Source organism: Anomalospiza imberbis, chromosome 17 (genome assembly GCF_031753505.1).
Source record: "Anomalospiza imberbis isolate Cuckoo-Finch-1a 21T00152 chromosome 17, ASM3175350v1, whole genome shotgun sequence".
In the NCBI taxonomy this organism is placed as follows: Eukaryota; Metazoa; Chordata; class Aves; order Passeriformes; family Viduidae; genus Anomalospiza; species Anomalospiza imberbis.
Window position 1 is genome coordinate 13960037 of NC_089697.1, and position 9159 is coordinate 13969195.

The following is a 9159-nucleotide window of genomic DNA, read 5'->3' on the forward strand; positions in this document are numbered from 1 at the left end:
CAGTCCAGTGGTGTGTTTTAGGTAACACAGAAAGGAGGTGCTTTTCAGGACAAGCCCTGAGCCTGGCCACTTTCTGAATCCCGTTTCCCTGGCTTTCCCATAGCATCCAGAACTGTCATGTTCCACTGTGAGGGTGGAGAGTCCACCCCTGAGGGTTCATCCACCCTGAAGGCAGCCGGGAGTCAAAAATGTGCGAAGAGCTTGGTGGAGCCTGGAGCAACAGATCTTTGTGACTGCTCCAGTGATGGTTTCAGCTGTGCTTTGCATGGGGATTTATTGACTATAAACAGTGCCAGAGCCCCTTGGAGAATCCTTGACTAGGAATGTTTGGGTGATCTCTGGGTCTGGGTGGTAGGATCATCAAAGTTCCTCAGTGTCTCTGTGGTCAGTTATCCGAGCCAAGTCATCACCATTGCAGCACAAGTGCTGAATGCAAGGAGTTAAGTTCAGCCCAAAGCCCTTCCACCTCAGCAGTGCTCATATTCTGCCTGTGGAAGCACCTGCTCCTCCTTTTCCTAGGGAGATATAATTGGACTTTGTTTATGGCAAATAAAGGGTTTCATTGTAAAGACTGATAGGTCCTAATTGGGAAAAATCTGGCAAAGATTATTTGTCAGTTTTATGGAATAAAGCTGCTTGTCATGCTTTTACCTCCAGGAACTGGAGGAAGGCCAGGGGAGATTGTTCTCCTCTAACTTTTCATGAAGAGCTTCTTTTCATAGCTCACAAAAAAAAAATTCTGAGAAGAAAAGAAAGGAAAAAACCAACAAAGAAACCTCCCAAAACAACATAATTTCAACACCCAGGATCAGGAAACAGGAGTGGCTGAAGAGCCAGGCTGTCCCTTGAAGTTACACAGTTGTTCATGGGCTACAAAGCCATTTGACCTCCAGAAAAATGAAAATGATTCCATGTTAGGAATGCTTCTTGTTAAATACAATGTTCTGATGTCCACTTACTCAAACCAGGATGCAATAATTCCAAAGGGAATTGAAAAGACAAAAACAATCCAGTAGCTGGTAAACAAATTTTGGAAGCTAAATTCACCTCAAAGGAAGGATTTTAGAAATTATTTGACCACCCTGACTAGATCTTTGCAGTCAAAGTCATGTGATAGTTGGGGCATTTCAGTTTTGCAGACAAAGACAGGACAAGGTTTCATGCTAGAAGAAGAAGTAAAAAAAAAGTCTCTTTAAAATGAGTAATATACAACATTCCAGCAGTGAAGTTAATTTAACATTGTAGTTGTTTATCAGGGACAGCAGTGGCTTCACCAGGTTTTGAACAATCACGATGGAATTAGATCCATTTTGGGAACATATGTGTTAGTTTAGGCCTGAAAAGAATTACAACCTCTGTATTCAGGGCAAATTAAAGGACCATAATATTCCCTTTCAAGTCTTTCAGCATTTGGCTCTATAAATCTACTTCAGAGAAACTTCTGTTGGGCTGGGAGTTTCAGGATGTCACTGTTCTGTCCCCTGCACTTTGCTTCTAACGTGCTAAGAGCAGGTAACGTTTTTAGGATTGTGTCATAGGGCTGTGCTTTCCCAGAAACATAACTGGGAATTTAGCTGCCTTCTCTTGGCTGCCTGTCTTCTGAGCTTTGGTGTTCATGTGGTCAGAAATGATCTTTTGACATCCTTCCCTCTTTAGGGACTCCTGCTTATGGAATTGGGAATAACCAGAAATAGATTCTTTTTCATTGCATTTCTCCTTCCAGGTGAAATGACTCCCTGCAGTGGGTGATGTTGAGGGCATGTCCCCACCTCCAGCTGGTCCCAGCATGAAACATCTGTGTGGCTTTGCCCAGCCTCCCACAGGCAGAAGGGACATATTTCTACACACCTTCTGCACACCTGTATCTTGTTTTATCATCGGGTGGAATGTAGAATCTGCTGTTTCCCAACTATTTTGGTGAAGGCTAGACTGAAACGGTGTCTCCTTTTTATGCATGACAAAATGAAACTCTGGTTGTATTCTGGCTGATTGATATTTTCCTAAATATTCAGTAGTCTGTCTCTGTGTAACAGCTCTCCAGTGGAGTTTGGAGTCTGACACTTGTGTACTTTTAGGGCTTTCCTTGCCCAGAGCAGCCTCTGGCAGGCACAGCACATGCACTGTGGTAGCCGTCGCACAGTTTTACATGTGATTCCCAGATTTTGCGCAGCTAAGGCCTTGTGTCTATGCAAGGAATCAGAACGAGCTGTATTTGTGCTTAGCTGTGTTTATGACCAGTGCCTGTATTCTCTCGTGCTCACTGACCTCTGTTTTTGTGGCATATTCAGCCTGTGTTTTTTCAGGTTTTTGTGCTATCAGTATTTACCACAGATTTTGTAACTTGTTAATTTCTGAGACAAACTCAGTGTTCAGCACAGACCCAAACCTTCAAGGACCAGTGGGAGAGGGGATGCTACCCAAACCTTGTCACTCCCAGAATGATCTTCTTGCTCCATGAAGTACACAGGCTTACCCAAAGTTCTTCCACGAGCTATTAAAGAGGTTTTCAGGCGTAGATATTGGTATGAAATGCCAGAAGAAACAACAACCTAATGCTGCCAGTTCTGTGCCATTGCCCTTGCAGAGCTGAGAGTTGGGCAGGCTGTGCTGCAGCCCCAGCAGTGCTGCCACTGCCTCGGCAGTCGGAGCCCCTGGCAAGAGCTTTGTGCTCTGTGCCACTCGACAACCACAGGGCAGAGACAATTCTTGTCCCCAGCGCTTCGAAACAGGACAAAGAAGAGGGCACAAAAAATCTCCTGGGCATTCTTCTGTGTCACAGGCACCAGAAGATTGTAGGTCCGGAGTTAAAAACCGGGAAAAGAAGGAATGGAAACAGGAGACAAGGAAAGGACAGGAGAGGGCAGTGGTGGCATTTTCCCGGGGAGGAGCTGATCCTGCAGTCACGTTGTAGTCAAATGCTACAAACTGGCAAGTTAAAAACCTAATCAGCCATCGCAGCCTTGATGAGCGGCTACTCTAAAGAATTAACCATGATAAGAGCTCTGAGTAGAGATGTTTGCTAAGTGTCTACCTCCTGCTGTCCCAGCCAATTCCATGTTTTGTACTTGCTAAGCAAACCATCTGTACTTCTGAAATTACAGATGATTAATAATAGTGCTTGCTCACAATATGGGCTATCCTGGGAATAGCAGAGCTGATACTGGAAGCAAGGGCAGGGCAGTGGGGCAGGGTCTGGCCTGCTGCTTGTGCTCAGCTTGGCTGGGTGCCAGAAACTGAGCCTTGCAGTTTTGGATAAACGTTTTAAGAGATGCCTCAATCAACCCACCCTGTGTGGATCATGTGCCCTATTCTTCATAAATAATGAAATGTGGAAAGAAAAAAGGGACTGGGTTGTACTGGGAAATGTACCCTTGTATCTTTGTGCATGAGGGGAAATGGAGAGGGAAGGGACCTGGCCCCACAGACAGACATTTCCTGAGACACCCTGCATCCCCATCGTGGTGGGCTTTTCCAGCCAGGCTCTGGCTGCCAGGAGCTCAGTCTGTTTCCAGTGGTGAAGAATCACAGAAGCAAATCCTGTGTAGCTTGGAGTTGCTGGGGGGGGGTGCCAGGGAGGCTCAGAGGAACAGGGTTGTGCTGGTGCTGGGCAAATACTGCATGACAAAAAGTCCCTGTCCCCAGAGGTTACAGTTCAAAGCAGGAAGAGCAAACAATGATAGAACAAACACATGTCAGCCTTCTGAACGAGGTGACACAATTTAGATCCTAAAAATGGTAAAAGATTTTTGCTCTTGTCCATAAAATACCGTAAGGATGAACAGCTGGCTCATCCCAGCAGAGGGAGACTGGAGAGGGGAAACTGAGGGAGTGAAGAGCACCGCAGCCAATTTGTTGATGACTAACATACTTTAGAACAACAGGCTGCTTTTTAAACTTAGAAGGTGACTTGCTGAGTGGTTATTGGCTGTTCAACTCTTGGTCTTGATAAGAGCTCCCACAGGACATTCAGTTCTTTCCAGCTTCTCCCGCATGGGTTTATCTGTGAACATCAGAGCAGAGCAAAGGGAAGGAGGCCGAGCAGGTTTGTTTCATCTCTGCTGTGACTAATCCTGGTGTGCTGGGCTGGCTGCTCTGTAACACATCGATAGCACTGACCTGACTGGCCCTTGGCAGCATCTTCCTGCTTTAGCAGGGGGCTTGCACTAGATGATCCACCAAGGTGCCTCCCAAGCCCAACCATGCTGTCATTCTGTGCTCTTCTGACAGGGTTCCGCTGATAATTATCACAGGACCACCAATGGTTCTAAGAGCGAGATTCGAACAAAATTAATTTTTACCAAGCTGGGAAACCAGAGATCTGCATGAACATCACAGTGAGCATTCCAAAGGCTTTGGCTGAGGAGTTGCTGAGGGCATGCAGGACTGTACATTCCTTGGCAATCGAGGAGTGGGACAGGCCCATTCTGGCACATCTGCCTTGTCAGAGACCCTTCCTCCTCAGGGTGATTTGAGCTGGCCCTCTGTGAGCAAAGCAGCTGGACTAGATGGCCTGCTGAACACTTTCCCAGCCTAAACTGTCCTATAGTTCTACAGTTCAGATTTTTATTCTGTTTTCACAGGATAAAATATCACAGTTGTGTTTAATGTTAGCTATTTGCCAGTAGTGCCATACATGTGCATCTTTAGGCCCAAAGAGATATTTTTGCCTGTATCAATGGTGTCACTTTTTTGGGGTTCAAAGGTCCCCAAGATGTTCCCAAAGCACACAATGGAGCCTTATCACACTGTGGAGGATCAACTCCTTTTGTCTTATACTTACTCACAGCATGTGCTGATTATATATACACCTAGTAGCAAACACTTTGGAGGGTGGGCATTGTATTCCACATGAGAAGTGGGGCTGGCTCTGCAGCACTACCCAGCAGAAAGATGGAACATGGATCTATTTTTAGCTGAGTCAAAATGTGTGAAAGCAGAATGATAAAGAGCAGGCAAGAAGTCGGTGACTGCGAGGCTGGGCAGGAGGGGACAGGAACCCACCTGGCCGAGTGCTTCATGTCTTAGCTGAGAGTCTTTCCATGTCTTCACGGAAAGCTGAGAGTCTCTCTGGCTGTGCTGCAGCTGTACCCTGAGCTAAGATGAGGAATGGGGCCAGAATGGCTCTCTTTGTGCTCAGCTTCCACGAAAGCTGTCCTGTGATCCATTGCTGGGGCCTGAGCTCATTTTGTGGGTGGGGATCTGACCATGGGCACTGACCACAGCCCAAGGAAGAGGTGGCTGCAGTATCAGCATTTCTAGATGTTGCTATTTTATTATTTTTCTTGAAGTTGAGGTTTTCCTGCCATATGAGAAATAACAATTTTCATGTTAGTTGAGAAAAAGTTGAATGGATGAGCCATAAAAGCTCAGAACTTAGAAAGGAATTGAGAGGAGTCCAAGCTTTGCCCTGGTGAAAGTGGCAGTGGTGGAGGCAGCAAAGCCGTGCAGGGAGGTCAGGCAGGGGACAGGAGAGCCTTTGGGATGCCCCACGAGCGAGGGGAAGAGCTCCAGCCTCTGCTGCTCCTTGGCTGGGAAGCACTGCCCCACTTTTCTCGTCAGATAAATTAATCAGTGTCCTCTGTGACAGCAGCAGCACTTTGTGCTGAGCAGGCTGGAAATGCAGTTCAGCCCTTGCTGGAGTTACTCACGGCTTCATGCTTTGGACAAGTCTATACTGTTGAAGAATGTAATCAGTGCATTTTAACTTGCACTGATTTTGCATGTATTTGTGTTTTCCCTACCAATTTTCAAAAGCACTCACACTTTCTGCTGTCACCTCAGTCCATGAGGTTTGTTCTGATGTGTCTGTGTTAAGTTTTTCATTGTCTATCAGTACCTGGAGAGAAGAGCAGGGGGACCTGTCCCTGCAGCTTGAATACAATTTGATTAGTAGAGATTAATAAATGAGATATTTGATTATTTTGGTCTGGCCTGAGTTCAAGCTCTTGTTCCCTCCCAGATGTGGGAGGGCTAGCTCAGCCAAAAAAAATCCATGCCTAGATTTTTACTTTCGGGAAGTTCAGGCATTTGAGATCCAAAATTAGGTTTTCAGTTTGTGCCAGGAAGGAATCAGCCACCAGATTAATAATTTGGATGCTTTGCCTCACAAAAATTTCTGGGAGTTGTATGTCAGATCCAGGATTTCAGATCTATTCCCAGAGTAAATTCAGCACTAAAGCTATGCCTCATCTTCTCATTGCAGAGCTAGGAAGGAAAAAATGAAAAATGAACTTGAAGGAACGGGGGGGGGGGGGGGGAAAAGGAAGAAAAAAAGAAGTAGGAAAGGAAAAGTGATAAAGGTGGTAAGTCACATGGGTGATTGGGGAATGAAGCTGAAGGGCACAGGGATGCAGCTGAAAGATCAGATAATAAATGTTGCTTTGTATAAAAGGTTCTCCTTTCCATGTTCCAATGGCTGTCCCAGACACTTAGGGTCAAGGGGTTATTTTTAAGTTGGCCATTGATTCATACAAGATGCCTGGTTATGAAATATGGGAATCTTTCACCAGAGGGAAAAACTTCCCCATGAGCGACTGCCTGGAAACCCGCAGCAGGGAAGGGTTAATGGTTGCTCAGTTTACAGCTGGGAATTGCTGGTATCCAGGAAACAACACAGAATGCACAAACCATGAGACCAGCTGGAGCCTGCTGGAATCCCATTCATTTTGGCAGAGGTGTCTGTGGTCTCCAATTCTGACATCACTGCATTTGCGTCACACAGGAATGCCTTGACCACTTCTCCCTTTCTATTTTTTCCTGTCCCCCTCTTATTTCTGTGGCTGACTCAGATTTGCAGAGCAATGAGAAGAGGCAGATCACAAACCCCCCAAAGCTCCTGCCCTCGATGTGAGATGCAGATTTTGGGGTGTGGGAGAAGCCATGCTCAGACAGTGGCTGGGAAGCCTTCCTGCTCCCAGTCCTGTGCATCACAATTGCACTGCCACTTTCTGAGTTTAGTTGATCAAACATGACCAACTGCCATGAAGCAGCTGAAAATGCACACAGCTGCCTTTTGGAGTGGTGTGCACAGAAGTCGTGCGTCACCTGCTGAAGCTGGCTGCTCACAGCACGAGCCCCTCTGCCCAGAGCAAGCTGTGCCCCCTCCCCACTTTGCTCTGGAAAGGCCTGACAAAGGTGTCGAGTGTGTTCTGCATGGAAGACCCTTTGTTTTAGAAAAGACTGTGGCCTCAAAGGGCTGTGTTAAGGGAAATATATTGTGTTTAAGTATTTCAGGACTGCTCCTGAAGCCTGTGTGTGTCTGGTATTTGTCCTCAGCCGCTGATTTGCAACTTCACTGCTCTGCAACCAAACACTGGTTATCCTGTGATTCTTCTTCTCATGATTAACATTCTAAGCCTCAATGTTCAGCCTTATTTTAAAATGCAGAATAAAGAAATCATCACAAAGGAATCACTGCGGTAATCCTGAGAAAATGCATATGTGTGACTGGGTCACCAGGGAATTGGAAGAAAATCAAAAAAAGTGCTCTTGGAAAATTTGGAAAGAGATAGACAGTTAAAAGACTGATCTAGATCTTTGTTCAAGAAAATATTTTCTAAAAAAAAAATCCAGAATACCTATGTGGAAGTTTTTCACTATTTAATCTCCCTTTCTCAGAGTGTACTCTAATTTAAAGATTTGCCTTCTTTTCCTCTACATGTTTACACAAATATTTGTCTTGCTATAAATAGATGTGCACTCACACCCTCAGCCAGGCTTTCAGACCTGAAGGAATGTCTCTATTGAAAGATTTCTGGTTGGGTGTATGCAATGTTGAACCTGTCATTCGGACTCGAGGCCTGCATGGGCTGTGCACGGACAGGGTCTGCAGGGTGGAATCTGGGACTCCCCATGCCTCAAATTGAGAATGTCCATCCCATTCCTTCTCCAGGTGTGAGGGACATGGGCTCAGCTGGTGTGAGATGCTGCTCAGGTGGCAGCCTGTCCTGTCATGCTCCCTGTGCCTGGGCCAGCACCTCTGTGTGCACGAGGGAGAAGAGAAAGGCAGCCCTCCTCCTCCTCCTCCTCCTGCTGCTGCTGCGCCTCCTCCAGCCGTGCGTCCCACTGCTGCGGCACACACTTGGAGGTGTTGGAACAATCCAGGCTGGTCTGTGTTTTTACTGATTGTAAAAACACAGAGGGTTGTTACTGATCCTGGTGAGAGATTGAAAGGTGGAAAGGAGAACAGGATGGAACATGCAAGCACCAGCCCTGCCAGGCTGAGGAACACAGCCAGTGTGAGCCCATGGCACACAGGTTTCACAGCCAGCCTCCAGAGCTCTCACGCAACTGGCTCTGGGAGTCCTGGGCACATGGATTCTGCTAGATTCTTTGGCATTCTTAAATTTAGGTATGCCATGAATCAGTCGTTTATAAACTGCAATTCCTGAAGTAGGGTCCTAGCACAGAAAGATTCAGATTTTCAGGAATTCTGAACTTTAGCAATTGCCAGTAGCTTTCCTGGGACCTGCTGAATGTTTATGGCAGTGACCTCTTTAGGCACAGAGCATCTGAAAACTTCACCTTCCACTCTCAAAATTAGCAATGCATTTATGTGCATTTGTAGGCACCTCTTCTTTCACATGAAGGATTTGCTCACTGGCCTGGGGGACTGGGCTCAGAAGTTCTGAGTTTAGCTTGGTATGAGGTTTCAGCTTTTCAGAATGCTCTGATGATCTGGACTGGGTGACGCTTCGGGTCTTGTGCTGTGGGATTTGAGGCAGTGCACCTACTCCTCTTTCCATTCCTGGTGCACTTTTGTCCCTGGCAGGAGTAAGGCTTTTCCTGACAGGCAGGACAAAAGCAGCAGAGGTAAATAACCCGTCCAGCAGAGTGCAGTGCTTTAGGCTTGTGTCTGTCACACACACACCTGATCCCTCCATGGGGCTTCCAGGCAACGCAAATAAACACGGCAGCTCCCAGTGCTCTGCCGGGCTGGCACCCACACTCACAGATGGTGCTGTCTCACAATGTCACAGGATGGATCTCTTCCATCTAAGCTGCATGTGGAGCCGGGCTGGAGGCACCAGCAGGTAACTGGTGCATTCTGAAGAGCTGAGTTCCCACTGCTGGGAAGCACAGGCTGAGCTCCAACCGTGCCTCTAGTTCAGGCAACCAGAGCAAACACCTGGCATCATTTAACTTGACACAAAATATGTT

At 46.7% G+C, this 9159-nt stretch overlaps 1 long non-coding RNA gene across 1 annotated transcript; it reads right to left on the reverse strand.

Moving 5' to 3' along the window:
* Window positions 1-3529: 3529 nt before the first annotated feature.
* LOC137484461 (uncharacterized) lies at window positions 3530-6638 on the reverse strand. The gene is made up of 3 exons (XR_011004881.1): window positions 6472-6638; window positions 5762-5836; window positions 3530-4000 (listed from the first exon to the last, which is right to left on the reverse strand). It is a non-coding gene; the product is annotated as an uncharacterized lncRNA (long non-coding RNA).
* Window positions 6639-9159: the final 2521 nt, after the last annotated feature.